General features: G+C 45.3%; 1 protein-coding gene across 2 annotated transcripts in view; it reads right to left on the reverse strand.

Moving 5' to 3' along the window:
* The window catches only part of MRTFB (myocardin related transcription factor B), a 498,019-nt gene that overhangs the window by 8,062 nt on the left and 463,133 nt on the right, over positions 1 to 26,824 (reverse strand). The window lies entirely within an intron of this gene.

Raw genomic sequence — 26,824 nt, forward strand, 5'->3', positions numbered from 1 at the left:
TACCTGACGAGAAATATATATAACTTCTTATCTATATGATTCAAATGCAATGTGTTTTCATTGCAACTGGACCAACAGTTCTTAGGTAACTAATTTGTATTAAGCCAGCAGAAGCCATCAATAGCCAAACCCCTCTTTCCCTCTCTCCCCTCTTTAAACATCGTCAATTATGTCCTACTCCCAACACAAACTTTCTGTGACCAGGATTGTCCCAATACTTAGTAGGAAGGATATGATTTGATGATATGCCAAGATGGTGCTGGAGCTTGAAGGCCTCATTCAGGAAATGAGGGGACTGTTCTACAGACGAAGATGTGATGGCTCATTATAGAAATATGAGAAAACAGACTTGCCCTAAGCACCACTCTAAGGGCCTGATTCTCATGTGGTTGTTAGTACCGAAAAGGTTGTAAAAAGCGTGAACGACCTTTTCGGTTCTTAAGACCTATTCTGAAGGTGGCGCATTCTTCCAAAGTCGGTATGAATGCACAGTTTTGGACTATGTGGTGGTTGCTAGGATGGGTGGGAAACCAACCTAGCAACCGCCACATTCGTTACCTGCCATTTAGGATGGGTATTCTTGTGGCACTCCTCCACTTTTAAATGTGCGTTAAAGTGGGACACATGTACAGTACCATTTTGGTGCCCCGGTATTGTGGAGGAATGTCACAGGAAGCAAGTCACAGTGCAGGTGGGTGGCCAAACATTAGCGTTTGGGGAGAGTGGGATGGGTGGGACACTGGTTGCATTGAACCCTGTCTCTCGCCTGCATACTAGTACTACCTGTATTTTAGCATGACTTTATTTTTAAAGTACAGTGAACGAGGTAGTGCTAGTATGCAGGTGAGAGACAGGGTTCAATGCGCTTGTAAATGTAACAAATATCCTTATGGAGACATACACATTTGCAAACATTAACTGCTACTTTGAAAGTTGAATATGAAGGGTTCTCGGCAGCACTTGGTAAAATCACGATGATGTCGTTATTTAAGGAAAGTGCTGCCGAGATTTTTCCATTGCGCCCGTTGTACCCAAAAAACAGGCGCAATGAAGGCAGTGCACTGTTGTGCACTACGAGGACACCCAGGCCCACTTCAGAATAGTGGTGGAGCCTGGACATCCAGATTTGGTGCAGTGATTTGTGCTCTTTAGCACTCTCACTGCGCCAACTTCAGAATCAGTGGCTAACTGGGAAATTAAAGTGGAAGTGATGACCTGCAAACATGAACAACTGACGATGGCTGTGCAAAATTAGAAAAAAAGAGATCCTGAATGTCGAGGGAGACCAGAAGGTCTACAATCTGTGGTGGAGTGATCACTGAAACATGTTTCAAAATAAGGCATTGTCAGGACTGATTTTCTACACTCTGGCCTGGTGGACAGATGCATAGAAGGACAACCTATATTGTGACAGGGTCAACTGTGGGAACTGTAGCCAAACCAGTTTGAGGTAGTAGTGACAAGCGATCTAGGCTAAATCTCAAGAGGTGGTGAGCTTGTCAAGGGTCCACAATGAGTACACACAAAGGGAATCACACATTACACTTCAACAGTATGTATACAAATAGTTATTTATGGGCAAATATCACTACAAAAAATGACTACTAACGGGCAGAAGTATCAAACAACACTAATAATAGGGTACATATATACAGTCACCAGAGTAGGGCATAATACAAATCAAACCCCTGTAAAAGAAAGTACAGATCGTTTTTTACACTACAGGTCCACAGAGATGTAACCCTAACTTCAAAAGTCCTTCCCTAAGGTGTCTGGGGCCTTATGCCCAAAGGTTCAGTAAAGGTTCCGAAATAGTTTGTGAAGCTGGAAAACTTACCTGCGTACTCTGATTTTTCACAGGCTTGGCAGGTCAATGGAAGAAGGTCTGAGGCCGCTTTTCCCACCTTCAGCCTCCATCCTTGATTCGCAGCGGTTGCAAGTTCGAGCAGATCTTCGGTTGGAGTCTTTAGCTTGTGCAAGGAATCACGGATGAAGAATGCAGCAAAACTCGATGTAGGGCCCCTCTAAGGACTGGACTGGACACTGGTAAGCAGTTCTGGGCTGTGGTCACCGCAGCATGGCGAAGCAAAGGGACTCAATTGTTGCGGTCAGACTTTCCCTCCTATCTCGGATCCCCTTGATGCTAAGACTCCGAAATTTCCCTGAGGTAAGTCTTTTAGGATAGGCTGAGGATCCCCCACGTTCCAGGCCTCAAAGCAGAATGGTGACGTCGGCAGCATGGTAGCCCAAACTCAGCTAATCAGCCACAGGACAATCCTGGGACACTTCGAAGGCTATTTTACACAGGGTACCGAACAGACATCAGGGATGGACGTTTCCTCCACTCCATGGGTAGCAGCTCCCTCGCAGGACTGCTGAAGATCAATAGCAATACAGGGCTCCTCCAGCACAGCAGCAGAATTCGGATGCCAGGCCTCCTTCAGACGAGTCTCCTGTCTCTTCACGGATCTCACAGCTGGCTCCTTAAAGTTACTCTGGGATCTCTCTAGAGTGGGTGCAGGGGTCCCTCTTATCTTAAAAGTCAGGTAAGAGTCGAAACTCCCACTAGCCAATAGCAGAACTAGCCCCACACACACCCCAGCAGTGGTCCAAATCAGGACCACTGGCGTGAACATTCATGCATAACACTCACACTGAACTTAGTTTGAGGATTGGAACCAGACAATCCCAGACCACATCCTGCCAGCAAACACTTAGCCCTCCAGCAGCCTGCTAAACGCTTCTGCTTTCCTGGGCACTGGAAGTCCATATAAGGATTTTCCTGGCCTCACAGGTCAGGAAGAAGGCTAAAAGACAAGTTGGCAAAGGACAAGCGAAAAACCATGTGGCATGACCATGTTTGGACACTAGCCACAGTTAGCAGCCAAATGCAGTAAAGGCAGTAAGGCTAAAATGAAAAGCAGCAAGAAAATGGTAAAATAAAAGACACTGTTGTCACCTGCTTGTCCATTTTAGCACACCCAGAGTAACCAAATATCCTCTGAGTGTTCGTCTAGGGCAAAAACAAAAGTGTACTGCATTGTAAAATGATAAGTTACCACAAGTGATAACAAGTTACTAAAAGTAGTAACAAAGAGAAGCTGTTTCCCAGTACTGAAGTCCTGAAGGACACGTCAGTTTCCCTAGAACAGATGAGCAAAAGACAGTGTAGTGAAGCTTAAGGCTTCACTGCACCGTAAAACGTACAGGTCAGGATCAACAATAAAAGCAACAAGTTTCGGGGTTCATAAAAATGGAAGGAAAGGTGCAGTAAAGAGAAATCCTTCCTAATAGGTGGCCAGAATGGAGTACTGCATTCCATCCTTAGTGGTGAGGCAAAAACATGTTGCACTGCATTCTTCCCTTGGCATGCTTTTGACGGACCTCTTCATCAGCAACACCTGCCAATAGTCCATATGTAATTAATCTGGGATTCGGGAGAAGGAACATCAGAATGTAAGGGGCAAATGCAAAATAAGCCTTTAATTATGCCTTTCAGGGTCCAGTTTACCTACTGACACTGTCTTCCAACCTCCCCAACCGCAACCTGCCCGGCAGGAACATGCTGTCAAACCCAGAATGCTGAAGTGACCATCAACTTTGATGCAATGAGAAAACAGAAGCAAAGGAAGCAACCTGACCCCCACCACCTGCCCCATCCCTCAACACCCCTATCTCATACCATTTGGTGGATTTACTGGGAAGGTGACCAGTACATCTGGTTTCTATAAGCGGACACCTGGGAAGATTTTAAAATTGATGAGTTATATGAAAAAAGATCAATTTGGCTGATCAAAAAAGCTGAAAGAACTTGCTATGTTCTTATCCTTGTTACACAGTTTTAGGTTGTAGTCTATCATTGCGCAAAACTGCCTCATCAAAAGGCTGTTCCCGAAAGAACAGCACAAGCATTCGAGAGAAACACATTACCAATGAAATCATCCTGGAGCATAGACCTATATTTGAAAAATCAGTAGCTAGTCCACAGTGGAATGTGCACTTTCCAATTAATACATCCAGTATCTCATTATGAAAATGAGAGTGCTGCTATTCATTCTTCTTTTGGGCCTGGGGGCATGCCCTCTGGAGGAAAACACCTGTTTGCCCACGTCGTCTATTCTTTTTGATTTTTACCAATGAGAAGAAGGGGTAAGAACCAGAGCTTGACACTTGCAGGTTGGGATTTACCCATGTATTCCAGACTATCGCCACCAAGAACTCTGGAGAAGGTTTAACTGAAATGGAAAGTCGGCTCCATGTGGCCTCCAAGTGTTGCAGTGCCACCTGAATGATGGAGAAAAAAAACACAGCACCTGGGATCCATTGCCCTGGCATGAATGAATTGCGCTGGAATGAATTAAGAGTAGCTTTCTCTGGGTAACAATGTGTCGGGAGCATACATCTATAAATATTTATAGGCCAACTGCAGTCCATTTTAAAATGCTTAATTATGAATATTCACCAGATTGGCCCAGGGATGAAACGAGAAGCCGAGGAGCCACGGCGTATGCTTGAAGGCCATCATCAATGGCATGTAGCTCGTTGTAAAGATGAATTTCTAAAATCTGGCCTGGTTGACAGATTTTAGGAGGCCATCCTCGTTATAGTGAACAGGGGAACGAGTTTAGCCACACCAATCAACGTAAGCGCGGAAGAGTGTTCAAAGTTAAGTCTCACGAAAGGTGAGTGGAGTCGGGTCCACAATGAGTACACAGTGAAATACACAATGAGTTCCTGCTTGGTTCCGTACGGATATGCACACTATAAATCATAAATCAAACCAGACGGGTAAGTACAAAAATACTTCATTTCTTAAAAGCCCAAACACACACTATAAAAATGAATCAATCCGGTAGTATTATCACACAACACTCAAAATATAAAACGTATATACAGTCACAGTTGGTGAATACATTGTGTACAATTTCACCAATAAACCGGAAAGGGAACGGAAGTAATTAAGCAAATGTTTAGCAAATCCACAGGAATAGAAGCCCTAACTTCATGAGTCCAACCCTAAGCTGAATGGGGCCTTTGTCCATTAGAAGATGGGACAAAGTTAGGAAATGCTACAGTGTATGTGTAAATTGCTCCAGAAGTCTTTCAAAGATATTTACAGTTAAGTGAAGCACTTTTCCTAGCTTCTAGAGCAGCTTTTTCAACAAACGTTTCATAGAGCAATAAAATTGAAAATAAATCAAAGTTCTTAAACTTTAGAATGGAGGAGATAGGGGCACTTAAGTATTGCGACTATTCCCCGCACTTACTCCGATTTTCCTGAAGGACTTGCCAGGTTGAATGGGGGTTGCTGGAGGTAGGTTTTCCCACCGTTGGATCCAGTAGAAGATGCCCAGGAGCTGGGTGTTAAGGAGAATTCTCATAAATGTGCCAATTCCCTTCACCTTAGAGACCCCCAGCAACTGCTGGATTTTGAGGACTTGATTTTTTAACCCGGAGAGAGTGCGATCCTTTTTTCCCACTCATGTATTTTGATATGTGTTTTACCTCTGTGTTTGCTTTGGTTATGGAGTCTAACCAACTCCATAGGCATCTTTTCATTTGTGTCACACAACACCCTCAGTGCAGTGGGACAGGGAAGCCTTTCCGGCTTTCCCAATGTTTAAATACCTTCTCTGGGATAAACTACTGTTTTCCCAGAGTACGTAAAGTGAAATTGACTTTTCTAGTCTTAAATTCTTAGACCCAGCACACCCTATCTTACAATAGCGTGCTGGAGGCGTTACTTAGTATCCCCTGTGTCTAGATACTCATGTAGCAGTCAAATGCTACCCTTTCCTCTCAGAATGGCTGGTGGCAGTGGTTTTACAATGAACTACCATGATTTTTCCCGACCGCAAACTATTCATAGCTCCTGTAACATTAAATAACGGGAGCTATGTTTTTCAAGATGTCGTCTGAGCCCCCTCTGTAAAAACAAGTCCCGGTCTTCTTTTTTCCCCATTTCTTTTTGGAAAGGTCCTTCTAGAGTTTGTCTCTGCGCGCCAAACCAGGTTTGGTCCCTTTGTTCATTCGCCTTTGGCGGGCTTCAGGAGTGAAGACCGTCTCTGGCGCACAAGTGTCTGGGGTGGGCAGGAAGTGAGGGTGGTGCCCGAAACTCCCAGTGCTTAGTCTCCTAGTTGACCCAAATGCACTCTGTGGTGATTGGCTGGCTGACTGTCCGGCAAGCACAGCCCCCCTGCTAGGTGAGTGACAGCTAGGCTGGAATTAATGGGAGAGAACTGAATAAAAGGCAAGTCTCTTGGCTTGGAAGGCAGAGTCAACCACTGGAACAAAAGAACCGAATACGAGCTTGAAGAGGATGGCTGCTGCAACTCCTGGACCATTGGTTTGCCCAGTGAAGCCTTGCTGCAGGTCCAAATCGCCAGGTTCACCTCAACAGAGAAGCCCTGCAAGGACGACTTCTCCCTTTGAGTTGGTGGGACCAATCAACTCAACAGTAAGCCACCTGGACACCTATCTCGGAGCTGGTTGCATCTTCCTCAGAGTGCTTCTGAAAACCGTATAACCAGGGAGAGGGACACCAGTTTGTGTGCATTACTTACAGCCACCGGCATTGAAGTTTGCCAATTGCTAGCTTTTTGACCAGTCCCAATGCAGGAGTCCCCCGACGTCCTCCCTCTTGTCCCCACGACTGAGGCACAGGGACAGCAACATCTGTAGGAACTGCCAGGATCAGAAGTCATCAGCTGCATATTTTTCTTCATTGAAAGGTACTGTGAAACGAGACCGAGTGTACTTACCTCTCGCAGTGAAAGTGCTTGAACCTTTTGCAACTCGCAGGCCTAATCGGCTTGTGAGCCAACATATGATTCTTCTTTTTACAAACTACTTCCGAGAACTTGTGCAGAGACTTTATCGTTTACATACCAGAACCGCTTCATCCTAGCCAAGACTTTAGCCCATTGACTTTGGCCTAGCCTATTGAATTGAATTGACTCTTCTGATGAACTCCAAGTATTTGCACTGTCTAAGAATAATTGTAACTGTTCATGTTCTAATAATATTTGCCTTTTACTCCTCTTGAAAAGTATTCAGAAATAGTATTGAAGTGTATTTGTACGTTATATAATTGCCTCCTTCTTATGAATGTTTTATAACTGACAGATAAATACATTAATAAGTATTTATCAAAGAAACCTTGAGTGTAAGAGTTTATTTGAACACCTGTGATTGTAGACCTCTGTGTAACATCATTACTGCTCACATTCCCCTCTTGAGATAAGCCTGGCTGCTCAGCTCCACTTCCAAAACTGTGTAGTACAGACTTTTACCAAAGGTTGGTTTGCTTACACCAGTAGTCATAGTTGTGTGTAGTGGTCCCCGAGGGTACTGCATACAAGCTCTGCCTAACACTGGGGTTGTAAGGAAGTTTCCGGTCAGGTCCAGGAGTGGAGTGCAACCTTTTCCAGTAAAGAAATGCAGCAGGCACCGAAGCAAGACTCTTCAGGACACTCTGCTATACAGGGGAAGGCCAGTTCTAGTGACAGTCAACGCTCACGAGCGACAGCAAGCATTGCACCAATCACAAACAAAGGCAGCCTTCCAGAACAGGACCCATCGATGCTGGGATGCTAAAACCTGGCAGGAAGACGACTTGTAGAACTAGCTGGAGACACCCAAAGTTCCAGGCAAAAATGCAAAACTAACACTTCTGGCACAGTAGCCGAACACTGAGCTGGTCCGGGGCCAGGCTACAAGTTTGTGAGAAGGCGTTGTGTTTGGTTCCCACCAGTCCAAAGGGTTGAAGCACTAGCAAGTGTCTTTTGAGATCGGGTAGTCCAGCAGGGTTTCACTGGAAAAGCAGCAAGAATGGTTGCCAGTCCTCTTCAGGATTCGTCCTCTGGTCTTCTGTCATCTGCACAGCAACACAGGATACTTGGGCCCTCTTCTGATCTTCTGGAATGGTTGCAGGACTCCTCTTCTTATCCTTGAGTCAGCTGTGATCAAACCGAGCCCTCCAATAGCAAGCATCTGCACCTCTCATGCACACCAGCAACAGTCTAATCAGAGATCACTGCGGGTCTGACTCAAACATACAAGCATACACACTAGTCTCACTGGCATCAGTTTGTGGATTAGGACCAGACAGCCCCATACCACATCCTGGATCCATACACACGTGAAATGCACTAGCCTGCGAAAACAGCAGCTTTCCCAGGCAAACGCATGACCATAAAAGGGCATTCCTGACAGAGAAGGCAGGAAGAAGGCCAAAGAACAAGTGAAAGATCTTGTGGCACGGCCATCTTTGGCCACTATTAGTAGCTAAACGCTGTAAACGCGAATGTGCAAACTACAAATATAGCAAAAATGGTAAAAATGTAACTGCTGCCACCAGCCTGTCTTCAGGCACATTTAAAAGTAACCAAAATTCCCTTTGGTGTAAGTCTAGGGTGATACAAAAGTATCCCCATTGCACTGTATTGGAAGATGCTGTGTGAAATATGAAAAAGTCACCCAAACATATAACAAGTGAAAAGACAAAAGGGAAACAGTTTCTCAGTACCGACAGTCTGAAGGACTAGCCAGTTTTTCCATGACAAATGAGCAAAAAGGCCAGGGAACTGAAGATTCAAAGATGAGCCCCCTCACATTTCCTTGTGCCAATCAGATCAGATCCATTTTCTCCTGAGCGATTGCTCATAGTAATATGTGTCTTCCCCTTGTCAGCTAACCTCAAAAGGATAGCTCAAAATAATATTCAGATGGTGACACCACCATAACTGGCCCTCAAAATTACTTTGGCATCAGAGGTAGAGTCCATATAGTGTACAATTCCAGGGGCGAGCTAGGCAGGGCAAAGAAAAGGAGAGATAATTGAGAGGACAATAACACACAGGGTCCAGCAGACTGTTTTAGAGTGGTGGACGGGGCTGCAGGAACGACCCTAGGAGCCCAGTGCGCACGCTGCACCGTAGCTCACTGCTTGTAATAGTGGATGAATAAGGAGCACAGGTGACATCAGTCTTGTAAAAATGCTTAGTACCTGTTGCTTACCCTCTTGCCACATCAAAAAGACGTGGAGCCTAGGAAACTAGTCTGGAATGCCGATTTGCAGCAGTGGAAGCACGGACAGTTTGCAGTTGCAGCTGGGCTCAAGAGCCCGCTTCGCATGAAGATCCAAGCACATGTGGTGGTGACATCGGGATAGCTACCACTGGGTATCAGTTCCTCATTGCCAATTCGCATCAGAGCTAGCATGAAGTCTGCACTCAGAAGAAGGGAAGAAATTGTAGCTTCCACATTAGGCCTTTAAAGGGAAGGATGTGTGAGGTTCTATAATCTCACCTCTATCATGTGTGTCCCTACCCATGGGTCACACAGCAGCTATCTTGTGATGTGGGACCCTAGCAAACACAGTACATTGGTGTGGGCTAGAAGGCACAGTGACAGTTGTAAGCCGCAGAACAAACATTCCTTTCTGTCGTTCAAAGCTCTGGCTAATAAGCGCATACCCACCTCACTGTCATAGCAGTCATCTCCAAATCCCAGACACTGCTTTAAGTAGCAATGGGGCTTCAGTCACCCACATACGTATACTGAATTTTATGCTCCACTTCAAGCAGAAGAATTAAAAGACTTCAGCAAAAGAAGGTAGGTGATCATATATTTTCAACAAAGCATTCCGTGTCTAGCTGCTGAAGTATGTGGGCAATGGGGACCATTAATGCAGTGACGTGAATGCTGTAAAGTCAGAACTACCCGTTGTTGTGTTTGCAATTCATGGTGCCATCTAGGAGGTACCTTCGTGAACATGAATGTTTCTAGGCCAAGTTGGACAACTCGGGATGATTGAAAAGATGAAATATGTAAAGTGAGACAATGTAAGAAGAGCACTTTAGCTGTACAAATATGATGTGATGACACATCCCCATTGTAAAGATGACAAAGTATACCTGACAGATGGCACAAGTCAACTAAAATCAGTCATTGTAAACGTGAAGGTGTATTTGTATTTACTGTTTCATGTAGTGCAAGCCTAGCTAGGAAGCAACAGAGCGCTATGGGTGTCTTTGAGGGAGCAGATCAGTGACTCGGGCAGTGACAACATGGCACCTTGCAGCTTGCAGCCTTTTCCCCCAAAAATGCTGGGAACCAACCTCAGAAAAATAGAAAAAAGGGCCATGCCTAGAAGGACAGTTTCGAGACACCGGTGGCCATGATGGAAAGGACTTCTTGGCCCCTTCTTGAATTCCCCATGAAACATCTTCCTGTTCCTCCCTTGTTATGAACAGGTGCCTGTTCAGTCTTTATTGCTGCTGTGGCATTTGACTCGTTTCTTCGGTCAGCTCTGGATTTACGCGAGTTCCATCTTCCCTGGCTGCCCCTGCTGAACTTCCTACCAGATCGACCTCGAATGAAGAAATTGATGCTTACATTGTGGATTTGCTGCACTGCTTTGTTCTTTTCTGCCCTTGTTCTCACACTGCTTTTCCCTCGGCCCTTTGGTACCACCCTTGTTAAAAGGATGAACCTTATTCCAGCTCGTCTGTTCTCATTCTCATTCCCACCTCCCTACGCTCCCCTCCTTATCATTGTCAAAAGCTCTTGAACTATCTGGAATGTCGCCAGGTAGAGTACAATAGTTCATTTCACATTTTTAATGTATCAAGCACTTGTAGGAATGCTTTGAAGCACATTGTGTATAGGTGCTATATAAATAAACTATCAACCAATCACCCTCCCCCCTCTCTCCCTCTCCTTCTCCCGTAGTAACAATTCATTTTGTCGTGTGTACTATATAACCATCTAAATACATACATCTGGGAGCTAGGAGATCTTTGATGTGAAGTAGGTTTTTGTTGACTTGTATCTCGATACCAGAGACGAGTCATTCATTGTAATTAGCGAAAAGCTTAGCTCATGCTGCCCAAGGAGGGGACATAACTAAACTGGGGCAGGACACTCTGTAGGAAAGTACAGGATCTGAGCCAAGGAGGCCAGATGGGAGCGGAGCCGTGGTGCAGGGTTCTCTTCCTACGTACATGCTGAAGAAATCCTCGGCAGTGGCAAACCACAGTGAACTAATCTAGAATTGCCTGGCCGAATGGCCCTCATAAACGGACGGTAACTTCCTGCTGGAGGAAGTGGCTGGAAAGGTTCTAATGGCAACTTAAAAAGTCTCCTTCCCATTCATGCTGTCCAGGCCTACATATGGTTAAATGAAAGCCTGCAGTCTACTCTCCTCAACTCCACCTCTCGAAAAGTCTATGCATTCATAAATGTCACTGCATATTTAATTTTTATTTAAAGTGTTAAGGAGGCCTTTATAAGATTTATACGTTTCCTAACCGCTTTAGATCGCGAAAGAACAGTCATTATGGTGAGATTGATCTGTGTAGTCTAAGATATATGTCAGCACAAACACTGCAATGTCAATTTGTACGCTCTTTTATTAATTCCAGAGCAGCATTTCCAAAAGCAAATTCTGGGCACGGTCCACTGTAAGGATGCGGTTGAAATCCAAGAGAATGGACGCTATCAACCGCTTGCATCTCAGCACTCATTATCGCTAGCAGTGTTTCGACGGCCAGGTGAAACAAAACTCCAAATAGATTGATTTCCATAAAACAATCTTTCCAAATAATTCCCTACGGTGAACAGGGTAAGTGATTTGCCGCCTGTCATTCCAGCAGGGTCTCCAATAGGTGCTAAAAGGGACGGTTGGTGGAACTGCTTAGTCAGCTTCTCCGCATTTCCTCCTGAAGTCCTGCCTTCATTCGGCTTCAGCGGTTGCCTGTTTTGATTCAGCTTATGTTTCCATGCCACTGGGCTGGGGGCCAATCATCCGAGTATGCTGGCCTCTTATGAAGAAAGACATGTATATACTTTCTCATAGCCGCTGCCAAGAGATCGCTAACTCTTGCAAACTGTGATATATAGCCACTTGCAAGCCCTTTGCAAAGCTGGAACCATATCTGAGCTTCTTCCAACCATATCTCAGATATCACTTAAGAAAGCGTTGGAGGGCATGGCTGCCTGCCAGCCGGGTATTGTCGCCCTCTCAGTTTCAGCATTCCAAGGTAGCCCAGGTGGTGGCATATAGCATGTTATAAATGCTCGATAATCTAGTATTGTGCACGGGAGAGGTCTACTGAAGATGTTGAAAAATGAACTAAATGCCTACTTTTAAGATAGAAATCAGGTATTACCCACATGTACTACATATAGTGGTTGTTTTCATTCTTTTTTCTTTTTCAGACAATTAACATCATCACTTTAAAAAAGAAGTTGAAGTCTACAAACGTTGGGAATGCCAACAATTGCAGTCCACTCAATGTCAAATAAAACCTAACCTCAAACCATGCCACTAGCTCCCAGGACTCAAACTCCGTTTTTCATAGTACCCACCTAGCATTTGTACTTGGTATTTACTTGGAGAAGGGCTTTGAAGAGAAACTCTGTAAATGGGCATGTATGGCGGGGTGAACCATCCCATGCCTAGGCGCATTACCATGTATGGGGGAGCAAACCATCCCATGCATTAGTGCATTCGCATCAAGGGCCGATTAACCATCCCATGCGTGCGTGCACTCGCATATATGGCTAGGCAAACCATCCCATGCACTGGCGCATTAGCATATATGGCGGCGCGAACCAGAACATGTATGGCTGCGCAAACCATCCCGTGCATGAGTGCATTAGGATATATGGTGCAATTAAACATCCCATGTATATGTGTATTAGCATATATGGCTAAGTGAACCATCCCATGCATGGAAGCATTACACTGGTAGATGAGGTGTAGGGATGGATACAATGACCATGACACTGTAATGGTGATCAGTGTCAAGAGGCGATTCACATTGCAGTCTGCGATGCGCTGCATCGCTATCAGTTGCAGTATGTACAGCTGTTATATTATACAAACGCAGTGCTGTGAAGAAGTGATGCAGTGTGTGTTAAGGGTTGATGTGTAGGTGGATGGAGTTTCAATTGTATTCGAGAAATCGTTCAGAAGGACAGACTTTTTGTACTAAGTGTGGCATTTCCAACATTTATAATTTACTTTTTAGAGTTAATGACATCAACTCTCTGCAATAATAGTAAGCTTTCCTCCAGTTACTTCGCTCTCTAACAGCGTCATGCCTTTGATAGTTTCCCCTTGTCGGTAAACTTCTATGTCATCATGTTCTAGGATTCCAGAGTGCGGTCTTGCATGTGTTGTGCCCATGAACAAATTGGGGTTTTCATCCATCTGGTAACACTTACTGGAGGATGTGTGCACGTCTGTTTTTATGTTTATACACGTTTCGACGAATTATGGTGACCATAATGGATTGATCCGTGTTTTTTCTGTTTATCTTCCCTTTTTCTATTTCTCACTTTTTTCAACGTTCGTATGCTTTCAGTGTGTTGTGCACATGTGTGAATTGAGAGACGTCCACAATGGTTCCCACCTTAATTTTCCATAGCTTTTTCTGTGCGCTAAGAGAATGCCTTAAAAAAATGGCAGCGGGACTAATTTGCTTGCAAATGTTATTTTTATTCTTTTTGATCATGGTCGTGTTTTTCGGCTTTACCGTGCACTCACGAAATACAGGTATATTTTGAAATGAGAAAAAATGAATGCGTAACACATTCCCTCATCCAATTTCGGATATTTCATTTGTGTGCAGCAGATTTAACTGCATGACAAGAATCTCGATAATTAAATATGGCAATCCTGAGATATTTGTCCAGAAAGTCCCCTTTTTGTGTCCATGATTTCCAACGTCCACACACCTGAACTAATACGACACAGTAGAAACTGAAATGAAGATGGTACCCACGTGACTCCCTTCAAGGGCTCACAGGTTACATCCGAGGCATAACACAATCAACACTGCAATGCTGAATGACATGTCACACCAAGGTACATGCAGGAACATTCCTCGCCTTCCACAACCAAGAAACAATTGGTGCGAGGAGGAGGGGGCCATGAAATGACTACCCACAGTGGACTTTAGCATCAGAAATGTACACGGGTCAGATGTGTATTTTAATTGTAAATGCTTTACCAGTCTCAACGTGCAGCGGTTACACCACCCTAAAAAAAAAGTTCAAGGTGTGCTCCACATACTTGCAAAATTGAAATGATGAAAGGAAGAGCTCACAGATGCAAGTTATTGCATGGGATACATAAGCACGCTTTAACCCACTTGCTGTTAGCTCCCCTTGGCGCAATATCATTTGACAAAGCACATAATTCTGCTGACGCTTGTAGTGTAATATTGCACCCAATATGTTGTGTAAGCTAGTACCTGCAATTTTATCTACTGCATGGAATGCCCAAGCAAATGTTCACCCACATTGCATTCACTGCCCTTTGAACATCCTCGGTTACAGCCACTGGGTTGTAACAAGGTGTAAACCCCCACAGCAAAACACAGTACAGATTCAACAATCGCTACTGAATCACCCACTTTCATTGTACAACCAAATGTTAACTAAATGGTGTGTTTGCCGCCATCGCACACCCAAGTCTGCAATTTCATGCAGTTTTATGTTTTTCCAGACAGCAGCAGGCCCAACGTTTGACCTGAGACACAATTCATGGGCAAGTTATTTTAAACATAGCAGTTTAAGGGTTTATATCCTTAAGAAGTGTTACTACATCAGGTAACATTTTGATCCTTTGCATGGGCACAATGGACGAATAAAGAGATAACCAAGTCTCCATTGTGTACACCCTGTAGACGCAATTGTCACAGGCTGCGGGAGATGATTTGCACAGCTCTCTGATGAGGGCTGTGCAATCATCTAACCTAATGGTGGCACAGCGTGTCACCCAAAAGGAAAGAACAGACTCTCCAATGGTAGCTGTAGCAGAGCAGCCAGGCTTAAGTTTAGTAGGGATGAAGGTTGGCAGGGAAGTACAATTAGTCCCAACAGACAGAAAACCCCAGACTGGTATCCTGTAAAAATATACACTTTATTATAAGGTCATACATAACATTTTTTATGGGAAAAATAAGTACTAAAGTTACACCGAACAAACAGAGCACAGTATGGATAAAACGCAGTCATTGGCCAGTAAAGGCCTGACTTAATCCTTAACCTAAAATACAGGCCCCATAAATATACGTTTTCAGGTGTAAGTTAAGAGAAAGACCCCTAGGCAATATTAAACACAGCAACGATGATAGGGCTCAGAATCCATAGGACCCAAACAGAACTTAGCACAGGCTTCCTGTTGCCTTCTACAAGAAGTAGTGTACTTAACACATATGCACATAACAGTATAAAACCTAGATGTTGAGTACATGGGAACACAATGTCCAACACAGCCAGGAGGGCGCCCAAAGCCAATGATAACTTTTAGATTGACAGTCCTTAGTCCCAGAAGGGCATATTACACACCAAGGAGGGAAACAGCATCAACACACACGGATGCAATGTATAGCCTATGAATGAGAAACATACAGATTTAAAAGTCTCTAGTAAATCGGAGAAAGCCTCTAAAGATCCAGTGCTTGGGGAGTAACTCGGGGGACCGTAGGAAAAAACCACAGTCCACGCAAGTACCTTGCAGTGTCACTTACAGGTGTTCCAGGTTTGAGAACAGTGCCCCAAAAGAAACACTAGGATAAAGACAGGTAAATCAGCTTCTTTCCACAGGTATCGGGAAGAAAATCCATCCCAGGGGACACCAGTGGAGAACCAGAAGACAAGATCCAGCAGAGGGTTCGAGACCCAGCAGAGAAGCAGAGCAGGATACAGGCCCCAATGTTATCCAATGAAGAAATGCAGTAGAAGGGGACCTGCAGAACCAAACGATCACTGACCACAGGGACACCCCTGAGAGGGAGTATCTGGAGTAACACACCAACCCAGGGCTCAGAGGAAAGTACTTACAGTGGTTACCTCCAAAAATTCGGTTACCAGAAGGGTATACATCGCATCAAGTAACAGCTTCTTTTGAACCGTCGAAATTAAGTTTCCGGTCACCCAGGGACTGGCACCCTGAGCTAACGAAGACACCAATGGCGCAAAAGTAGAGAAATCATCCTTCAATGTGGTGGGACCCACAATCCAAAAGTGGAATCTAAGACACAGATGTCTCAAAGACGATGGATGAACCTGCATATGGCAGACCCCACCGGCTCAGCAGGCAGATGTGGTCAGCAGACACAAAAACACAGAAACGGCCCCTGCAGCAGGACAACGGTGATGGCAGCCAGAGACGACCCATGGAAGCAGATTTGGTGGGTTTGGGGAGTTCCAACACCTTTCCGGGCAGTGACAACTTCCACTATCAAGGCAGTACTGCTTGGTGGGAAACAGCAGACAAATGCAGTAAAACAGCCTGGAAAACAGCCCTAGGATGATAGAGCGCCTGACCCCAGCAGATGAGCAGGACCAAAAGCAGGATGAGTAAATCTCGGGAAGAGCACCCAGCAGCGAGGACCCAAACCGAAGCTGCGTCCAGGCCACTGCATCCAGCCAGTATGGCCAGGAGAGGACCTATAGATGCAGCAACGGTGGGAAACGGGTGAAAATCCTCAAGCAGGTAAACAGACCTGCTTATTCTTTAAAAATCCAGCAGCTCTGAGTTCAGTAACATGGTTTCCCCAATATATTCCTTTACTCACAGGGGCTCGCTTCTGCCAGTCCACCAATCCCATTAGGAGGTTTAAAACAAAGTTTTTGTCAGTCAGCTAATCAGGCTAGCCTAAAAAAACGCCAAACACTCAGGCCCACACCCACAGGAAGTGTACCAGCCTGCCAAGGGCAAGGAACTGGTCTAAACCATTCAAAACACCATGGAGGCTGCCATCTTGTGCTAACAAATCCTATGTGGCAAAACAGCAACTTTAAGTCCTGCGTCAGGGTTTCCCTGAACAAAGGAATTCCCTTACACAAAATGGCTGAGAGTAGGACTTAAAAAGCCCATTAGTACCTGTGACAAATCACAGGTATTCGTCCCTTCTCCCCAAGGGGGAACCCCCCCCCTCAGCCCTCCATGAGGCTAGGGAGGTGAGCCCGCTCCGCAATCCCAATAGCTAGGGGTCGAGGCAAGCAGGACCTCACCGGGAGAGAATTCCCCTTTGGGGACAAGGACTGCCGTTCTCAGGAGGAAGTGCCTACAGGAACCTTCAAGATAATACCAGTATATCTTCCTGATGACAGAACAAGTTAAAATGTGCTACTGTCACCCTGACGTAGAAAATATCAATTTAAAATCACATTCTACTGGGATGAAGAGGCCCTTTGGAGGGAATGAGAAGAAGGAATGGCTTCTTACGCAGAGGAAGCCCTCCAGTTATGCCATCCCAAAAAGGGGAGGAGTCTTGGGAACTGAAAAGACATCTGCGAGATTCTAAAGGAGATTCACGCTGGCTACAAGCAGCTGAGGCGAGACCTGCAGCGTTCTGCAGTCATGCATAGCCCTGAGCTGTCAGACAGGCTACGGTCGGTAGCAAGAAATACAGCAGGGAAGAAAGAGGATGTGCAGTGTCGGGAGGAGACAAGATAGACACAGAGTGGTGGGGTGACCATGGGAGGTCCGTGGTGGACCGGAGGTCCGATTTACTATGCTGAGACCATTTGCATCGCAGCAGGGAAGAAAAAAGACGGACAGCGTCCAGAGGTGAGAGACAGAATGATGGCGTGACCATGGGAGGTTCGTGGCGGACCGGAGGTCCAATTAACTACACCGTGACCATTCACAGATGGCGAACTCGGGACGAGTGGAAACCTCAGATAATAGACCCAACATGAAAGAAATGAGGAAAGAGAAACTGGCGGAGGGACGTGAGACGTTAGGCAGGGAGAAAGGGAAAACTGTCCTGATCCAGTGAAGAACCCAGTGACATTAATAATTGTCATGGAAGGTAAAGGGGATAAACGGGTAGGAGACCCAAGGAAGGGAGTTTGGATTATTACTGGATTACTCCTACTCGTCATCAACAGGGTAAAGAACAAAACAAGTGGATGCGTATCATTACTGAACTGCTCCTACGTGTCACCGTAAAGATACACTAAGAGTGAAGGTTAATCATTACTGGAATACCCACACTCGTCACATTCTAGAGAGTAAAGACATAATATGAGTGAATGAAAAATACCGGAATGCTCATACTCGTCAACGACAAGGGAGTAAGAATATAATAAAAGTGAAGAGAATCATTACTGGAAGGCTCATACTCGTCACAGTTAAGAGAAAAAAGACATAATAGGAGTGAATGAGAATCATTAATTGAATGTTCACCCTTGTCATTATCAAGAGAAAGAAAACGTAAGAGTGGCTGAATTATTTTGTATAAAGCTCTTACTTGTCACAGTCTTAGGAGAAGACACAGAATTAGAGAAGCAGTTCTGGAAAGTTCATATTCATCTCAGGCTAGAGGAAGAGGGATAAGGAACCTGCCAGCTAAAGGTATTGGAAATTATACACTTGATTGTAAAACATATCAAGAGGGTCTAAGGGACAGAAGAATTAGTCCTAAAAGAGGAATTTAACAAGGATTCAAAACTCTGACAATATATCTGGAAGCAGAGGATGAAAGGTTCAAGGAAAATGAACTGGTCAGAAATATAAGAAATATCCCAGAGGGGAAACTAATAGTTGGAAAAACCACCCAGGGAAACAGAGCAGGCTCAATCATTGTAAGGAAACTCACAAGAAGAACTCCAAAGTCAAGAACGCATTAAACGAACTTGTAAAAGTGATTACTAGAGACTATTACTAGAGACTATCTATAGAAGAGTGGTCGAGAGACAAGTCAAGAAACCTCAAAAGGGAGGCCCTGTCCTATCTTTAACTTGTTAAGAGTAGTGGTAGGGTCAGATAGGTTAGAGTTGGACAGTTCTTAATTTCAGACATTTACTGACAAACACCTTAGTTAGATTTGGTAGGTAGGGAAGCCTTGTGGAAAAATGGGCCTCATCTATATTCTTTAATAAATTCATGAGCGAAATGTCTAATCGGAGTCTGTGTCCTTCTTCTGATCTACCAGATACCCCAATGGCTACCATAAATGCACAATGAGCTACTAATGAGGTAATACGGCTTGCACCCCTGGTGAAGTTATAACTAAATATTTGCTGCCACCAGACTACCCCCTAAAACCAACATAGGGTGATAAAATCTCCCGAGGGTAGAAATGGGGTGCCTACGAGGCAACCCTGGGACTGGGCACCTTATGGGTGACCCAATACCATACTCAAGTGTACTAAAAAGGGATTTAGTGGCAGGGGGAGTTCAGCAGAAGGCCCGACACCAAATCAAATTAAAAATAATGAGGGAAAATGCAACAAGATTAGGGGTCCCATAAAATGAGAATGCAGAACCCCAAAAATGGAATTCTACCTTAACACTGTGCAATTGTGTGTCTAATACAGTCACATCATTATATAGGTAATGGATAGGCTTGTGGCTTCGTTATTTCTTCAGGCTTCCATTTTGTGGACCATGCTAGGGAATATGGGAAAAAACATTTGTTTCCCCAAAGTGAAGCTACTGAAAGCGAATGCAGGAGGAACTTCTTAAAGCATTGAAACATCATTAATCATGTTAGTAAACATCAAAAAATATGTTTGAAATAGAAGAATTAAAGTACCAACTAAGATGTACACCCATGTCCACAACTGCCAGACACACTGTGTGGACAACCACGCAGTTCCACATCGAACTCCACATCGCCAAACGCCTCTCCTTCAAGACACACACTGCTAAGAAAGCTAAGACGGCTTGGTATCAGCTCTCCCTCATGCAAAAAAAGGTCAAGCCCTTCCTCCCCTCCAGAAAGCTTTAGATCCATGGATCAAGCACTGGTCCTATCCCACCTGGATGGGGGCAATGCACTCCTCAAAGGCCTCGCACCATCCTCACTTGCGGCCCGGAACAGTGTCCTACACGTGGCTGCACGCCTCATCAAGGGTCTATGCAGATATGACCACATCATCACCGCCCTCGTCAACCTTCACTGGCTGCCAGGGCATGCCGGAATCACCTTCAAGTCTTGCTGTGTCATCTTTAAGGCAGTTGCCCTCAAGTCACACAGGTATCGCACCATCAGAAGCCAGGACAGGTGTAGACTTGAATTCCGCTGCTGAAAGGACCAGAAAACAAGCTTTCTCTACCTATGCCCCAAGACTATGGAACCTCCTACCAGTCGGCATAAAACTTGTTCCTACAATTCAGAAAAGAACTCAAGACCGACCTCTTCAAGGAGCCGCTTCTCCTCAACACCTAGACCATCATGTGGCCACTCACACCACCTGACTCGCTAGACGATGCCCGCCCCTCCCTGCTACCCGGTACAGTTCTAACACTCTGTATGCTACCCCCCACTGTATATCTGTTACCACTGAAAAGTGTTACATTATGCATCTGTAATGCTGTACACCTCTGTAAAGCGCTCTATTATTTATCTGTATTGCTGTATATCTCTGTAAAGTGCTCCGTTGCTTCTCGAAGCTAGGACCATGCTCAATAAATATTGTAATAGCAACCTGGTAAGCATCACAGAGTGTGTACTACATCTGATGTTAATTCTCTGCATCTCTACAGATGCAGTACTCCTTATTGGCTGGTTCGCTAGTCTGGCAATTCTCCAATGCCCCAGCACAGAAAGGAGGGTGTGGGCATACATGTGGGTGCCGATGCCACACTTTATAAAAGATAGGGCATGGAAAATATTTACATTTACATTTGCACATCTATGAAATCATAGAAAGAAAGTTCTCACATTTAGAATATCACCTGAAGACAGTTAGATAACAAATGAAAGAAATGAAACATGTAGGGCGTGTCGAATTAGATGCAGATTCTTATGTAGAGAACACAATAGTTCATAAAGTGATTATAAGACTGATGTAACGCCACTAAGAAAGAGGAATAACATGTATTATGAGACATTAAAATTAGAAATAAACTCTAGATATTTGTAGGAAATGTTACATCTGTAAGAAATCAGGGAGAATACATAATACAGTTTTTTTTTAGAAAATATAAATATTGACGGCTATGCAGTATATTTTTATATCATTGTGAAATACCCCATGTATGTTTAGTGATTGAAATGTACATGTTTCGTAGATATATGAATACATACGAACAAAGTGTTCAACAAGCATTAAGTGTAGGGTCAACAGTAACATCTGGGTGGAATACTAAGCTCCACATCTGGGTGGAGCTTAGTATTCTGGAGTACTGTAAACCAAGCATTCAGAAGTGACCACAAGGTGACATGCTTAAAGCTACATAAAACGCCAAAATATACAAATGCATTTTTGTGGGTTGTACAAGTGGGGTTGGAGCTGGCAGTTGGAATCTTTTCTGGTAGGGTGCTCATGGATGCCCTTCTGTCCGATTTTGATCCCATTGATCTTGAGATCCTTCACCTGTTCTTTGCTTCTTCAATGACATCAAAGAAGAAGACTGCCTGCTCATTTGAGGACTCATTTGAAACGCTTCACTGACTGGGCTGATCTCGGCTTCCAACCATCCACACTTGGCAAAATGGTAGTTTGCCACAGTTCTGGAATCTGTATCTTGGATCAAGGCACTCCAGTAAAGCATGCCACAGTCATTGAACAACCTTTCTTCTCTGGTTTCGCTCTCTCTCCCTCATAAGATTATGTTGCTCCTTCAATCCAATGAATGTTTCTGCATTGTGTGCATGGATATTTAGAACCTTACGTTGTTTGCTCTTTGCATGGGCAAGATGTTGAGTGCCTGCTCCGTGACAATTGCTCCAATGTGAGCTAGTTCGTGGTTTCTGGGCTTCTCCTAAGATGAGAGTTACATATATTTTTAGTTTGTGTATCTTCTAGGGGGTTTAACATTTTAATACCTTTTGCCAGTAAGTGATATTTGAATTAATTAAAATGTTGTCAAAAGCACACCTTTATCATATGCATGACTCTTGGTGCTGCAGAATATACATAGATTGTGATATGATGAAAGAATAGAAATAGGTACATATTGTCACACAGAAAAAACCAAGAAAAAATAACTGTACAGAATAAGAAGTAGGTCCTACTGGGACAGAAGTGGTGGAATGGCATAAACAATGGTCGGATTTGTTGCCCAAGCCCTCGGAGCATACCTGCTTGATGGAAATGGGTCCCAAGATACATAAGCTTATGTCCAGCGACGGAGATCCCCAACAGCAAGGCAGGTCAGTAAATCTCCAGTAATCACCAGATCATCAGTGGACAGTAGTGCTTGTCTCTGGTGCTGGGAAGAGGTGCTATGTGACCAGGATCAGTCCACCAGCAGGCCAGAATACAGACGTCCTGGACTGGGCCATTTCAACATAAGCACCAGAGCAGTCGATGTGAATGTGGCAGGAAACAAGGTCTGGGAATGACTGGGTGCGAGGGAGATTGTTAGGACAGTTTTTCTAAAGTCCAACTAAGGGCTTCCTAAACCCATATCCGAGGCAGCACAAAATTCCACTCTTAGTATAAGGCTGTACCACATGAACATATGGTAGCGTAGACCGAGCAGCCAGGCTTATCTTAGGAGGGAGAGAGGGCTGTAGTTTGCTAAAAAGAAATTGTAGCATACATATGGTCCAAAGGAACACTGGAGCATTGTGTATTGTAAACATACATGGTTTATTTAAATACAAGTAGGCCAACATAAATCTTGGGGAAGTACTATAACATATCATATAAACACAATTATAAACACCAACTCAATACTTATGGTATACAAACCAAAGTAGAACGTTATTAAGAATAGCAATCAGCAGTACAAGGTGATTGAAACCTATAACACATTCAGAATTACATTTAGCTATTCTTGGGGACTAAAACCACAGTTACTTTTAGAAAACATTAAGTAAATTAAGGATAGTAGGCCCTATTGGTCATAACATACAGTGGTATTCACTTTCCAGAGTAAGTTATACCAAAACTGGTTACAAGCACCTCTTGCAACATATGCATTTTTCTTCTATCAAGAATAGATACAATTACAAGACCAACATCACTTTTAAGAACACAGGACAAAAAGGGAGTATCTTAACTTGTATACTAGCTAATGGCTACCTTTGTGAGGGGCGATAGCTCAGGGGCAATGCATTTGTCTTGGAAGCAAGACAACGCAGGTCAGCAGTTTTGAATCCCGATCCCGCACTGAGAAATCAATCTCTGGTATTAATTTAATTGATATTTTATTTCTATTGTGTTCGTACACAAGTGTTTCAGAGCACGACAAGGAAAGGGAGGTGAACAGGGGAGAACAAAACAACGATCTTACTAGGCCAAGTGACATTGGGAATGCGCAGGTGCATTGGAGAGGGGGAGGGGAAAAGTGCATGGAAGGGGGAGAAGTGGAAAGTGCAGACCAAAGGAGAAACAGATAAATAACAATAAATAAATAATGAAGGTAACAAACGGAGGTAGTGCAGCCAGCAAGTGGCAAGTGCTGGGTGTAAGGCAGCAGGCAGGGTAGGTCTGGTAAGTGCAGGAAGAAAAAGGCGGGGGTCAGTGCAAGGGGTGGCCCAGAGGCAGTGCGGGCGAGTGGCAGGGTGAGCCGGTACCTGGGCCCGGAGGACAGAGGGTGGCCAGGTGCACGGTGGCAAGAGAGAACAGATCAGCAGGGGAGAGGGGGAGCAAAGGCAGAAGCAAAGAGGAAGGTCTTGAGGTGCTTCCGGAACCACAGATGGTTCTCCTTCAAGTTTTAGAGCGGCAGGGATGCTGTTCCAGAGGGAGGCCCCTGCTGGAGATCTACCCCAACTCGTTTATTTGAAAAACAACTGACCCTGAGGGAGTTGGAGGTAGGAGCGAAGAGCTTGAGAGGGGAGGTATTTGCAGAGGGTAGCTGAAGGTATTTTGGACCCAGGTCACAGAAAACCTTGTGGACAATGCAGAGGGTTTTGAGTCTAACCATTGCATCCACTGGGAGCCAATGGAGAGATTTCAGAGCTGGAGAGATATGATCCCAGGGCTTGAGGCCAAGGACAAGTCTTGCAGTCCTGTTCTGGATTAGTTGCAGAGGGCGGAGAGTAGAGGCAGGTAGATTTAGAAAGAGGCTGTTACAATACTCCAACCTAGAGAGAGAACCAGAACTTGGGAGACAGTGAGCTTCTGGCGGAAGGAGAAGAAAGGCAGAGTGCCTCTGAGGAGGTGCAGAAGAAAGTTTGACTTTTTATAGACCTCAGAGATGTGGGCGGAGAAGAAACGTGTGGAGTCAAAGATGACCCCGCGGTTCTTAGCCTCGCAGGTGGGGGTAGGAGGAGGGCTAAGGGAGGCCGGCCATAGAGTGAGGGGAAAGGATGGTGAAGGTGTGCCGATGAGGAGGATCTCAGTCTTGCTGGCATTCAGACAAAGATCATTGGCGGCACAGCAATCTTGAATGGCAGTTAGGCAATCCGAGATGAGAGAGGGAGAGTGGTCGGATGAGGGAAGCCTGGAAATGAGAGGAGTGTCGTCGGCTTAGCACTGGAAATTTGAGCAGAAAATGGCAGTGCAGTGGCTGAGAGTTGCCAGGTATTGGTTGAAAAGCCAGGGCGAGAGGTTAGACCCCTGAGGAACACCAGAGGTAGAGACGGAGATCAATGATAGGAAGGACCCAAGTTGGGCCTGGCAGGGTCGATCAAAGAGGAAATAGGTCAGCCAGGCCAGAGCCTGATCAGTGATACCCAGGTTACCACAGAGACGGTTGAGCAGGATTGTATGGTTGACCGTGTCGATGGCAGAAGAGAGAATGAGTAGGATGAGGACATAAGGAATGTTAGAGTCAAGGTCGGAGAGCATCTTCAAAGATGTTCAGGAGAGCAGTTTCCGTGCTTCTGGCAGCTTTGAAGCCAGACTGGTGGTCATGGAGAGAGCCAACAGAATTGGAATGAAGGTTAAGCTGAGAGATATCCAGCTTTTCTAGGAGTTTGCCCAGAAAGGGAGTAATGGAAATTGGGCGATAGTTAGCCAGACAAGAAGGATCAGCTGTGGGTTTCTTGCGAAGAGGATGCACAAGGGAGTGCTTCAGAGGGGAGGGGAAGGATCCTGATGCAAAGGAGTGGGTACAAAAATAGGCAAGGGCCGGAGTGAGGGTGTCAATGGGGTCCTTGATGGTTTAAGAGGAACAGGGATGAACCTGTTTTGATGAGGCTTTCATAATTGGACTTGCCTAGCGAACTCATCAGGAGAGAAAAGAGGAAAGGAGAAGGAGAATGGGGGGTGGCTGAAGGAGGGTCAGCAAGCACAGACGGAGAAGGGAGAGGAGAGGGAGGACAGGATGTCCTGGGTTTTTGAGATAAAGTGAGTGGCAAGGGCATTGCACAGAGCCGGGGAGGCAACCGAAGGGGTAGACACTGCAGCAGTGTTGGCCAGCTCCTTGCACATTTTAAAGAGTTTGGCCGAGTTGTTAGATATCACAGAAACAAAGGCTTGAATGTGGACTATCTTCTTGGTGAGGACAGAGTCGGTATTGCCTTTGGGGGAGGCGCCAGGCCAGTTTGTCAGAGGATGAACAAGAAGCCCTCCATTTCCTCCCAGCTGCTCTACAATTACGTTTAAGTGTAGCTAAATCGGAGTCATACCAGGAATTGCACTTGGCTTTGGACTTCAAACAGATCTTCATGACAGGGGCAAGAGCATCAAGAGTATCAGAAATTGAAGAGTAGAGCAGAGACAGGGCTGTGTCAGGATGTGAGACAGCCAGAGGTGGCGGGGGGTGCTGGTGGGTGAGAGAAGGTGGCAGCAAAAGCCTCACCTGACGCATGCTTCATGTGCCGGCTGTCCAAGAAGGTAGGTGGCAATGTTGGGGTTGGCTTGGTTGGTGGGGTGGGGGAGAGAAGAAGAGAGGAGAGGAGGGAATGATCGCTCCAGGAGAGAGGAGTGGTCAGAGAGATGGAGAGGGGGAGGTCAGAGGAGATCAAGACATCGAGTGTGCGCCCTGCAGAGTGAGTCGGGCCAGAGGCGAGGATGGGCAGGGAGAGGGAGTCGGGCCAGATAGGAGGATGGACAGGGAGAGGGAGTCGCAGAGGTCACAGAAGAGTACAGAGGAGGAACAAGGAGAGTCTAAATGGACATTGAGGTCACCGATGACGAGTTGAGTGGTAGAGGCCAGAGGTAGGAGGAGAGGTCCGTCCACTCAGAGAAATGAGGCGATTTGACCAGGAGGCCGGTAGATGGTAGCCATGGTAAGTGAATGGGTAGGAGAGAAAACCTACAGACAAGGCATTCAAAAGAGGAATAGGTCTGAGTGGAAATGATAGTCAGGAATCCACTCAGGAAAGATCAGGGCTACCGCCCCACCCCTCTCCCGGACCGGGAGGATCTGGGTGCGGAGAGGACCTTGTAGCCATCAGGGAGGAGAGTTTCAAAGCATGCGACAGAGCTGGCCATGAACCATGTCTCAGTAAGACCGAGGACATCAAGGTCTAGTTCTTCAAGGAGGTGGTAGATGTCACAGGAGTGTTTGACAGCAGAGCGAGAGTTGAGAGTGGAAATATGAAGAAGGTTGCCAGCCTTAAAGACCTTCCGGGAGGGGTATAGATCAGAGGTAGCCCCTGCGGAGGAGAAAGAGCCTTAGGAGGGGCAGAGCGGGAGGAGAGAGGAGGCAAGGTAGCCAAGGGGGAGAGGAGGGGACATCGGAAGATGAGAGGAAATTGATGAGGAGAGGGAAGCGTCTATCAAAGAAGATGATTGACCTGAGGGCCTTGGACCATTACAGTGCCTTTAAGGTAGACATTAATGATCACTTTAGAGGAGTCGAAGGAAGCCATGAGAACTTCCCAGCGAGTGCCACCATTAATGGGAGAGGAGGAGATGGGACAGAGCACAGAGATCATATGAAGAGTGCATAGATCTGGGGAAGGAACGCCAAAGAGGATGTCGGCGAGGGTCTGTCTGGAGGAAGCAT

The sequence above is a fragment of the Ambystoma mexicanum genome, chromosome 2q (genome assembly GCF_040938575.1).
Source record: "Ambystoma mexicanum isolate Mex_15411 chromosome 2q, UKY_AmexF1_1, whole genome shotgun sequence".
In the NCBI taxonomy this organism is placed as follows: Eukaryota; Metazoa; Chordata; class Amphibia; order Caudata; family Ambystomatidae; genus Ambystoma; species Ambystoma mexicanum.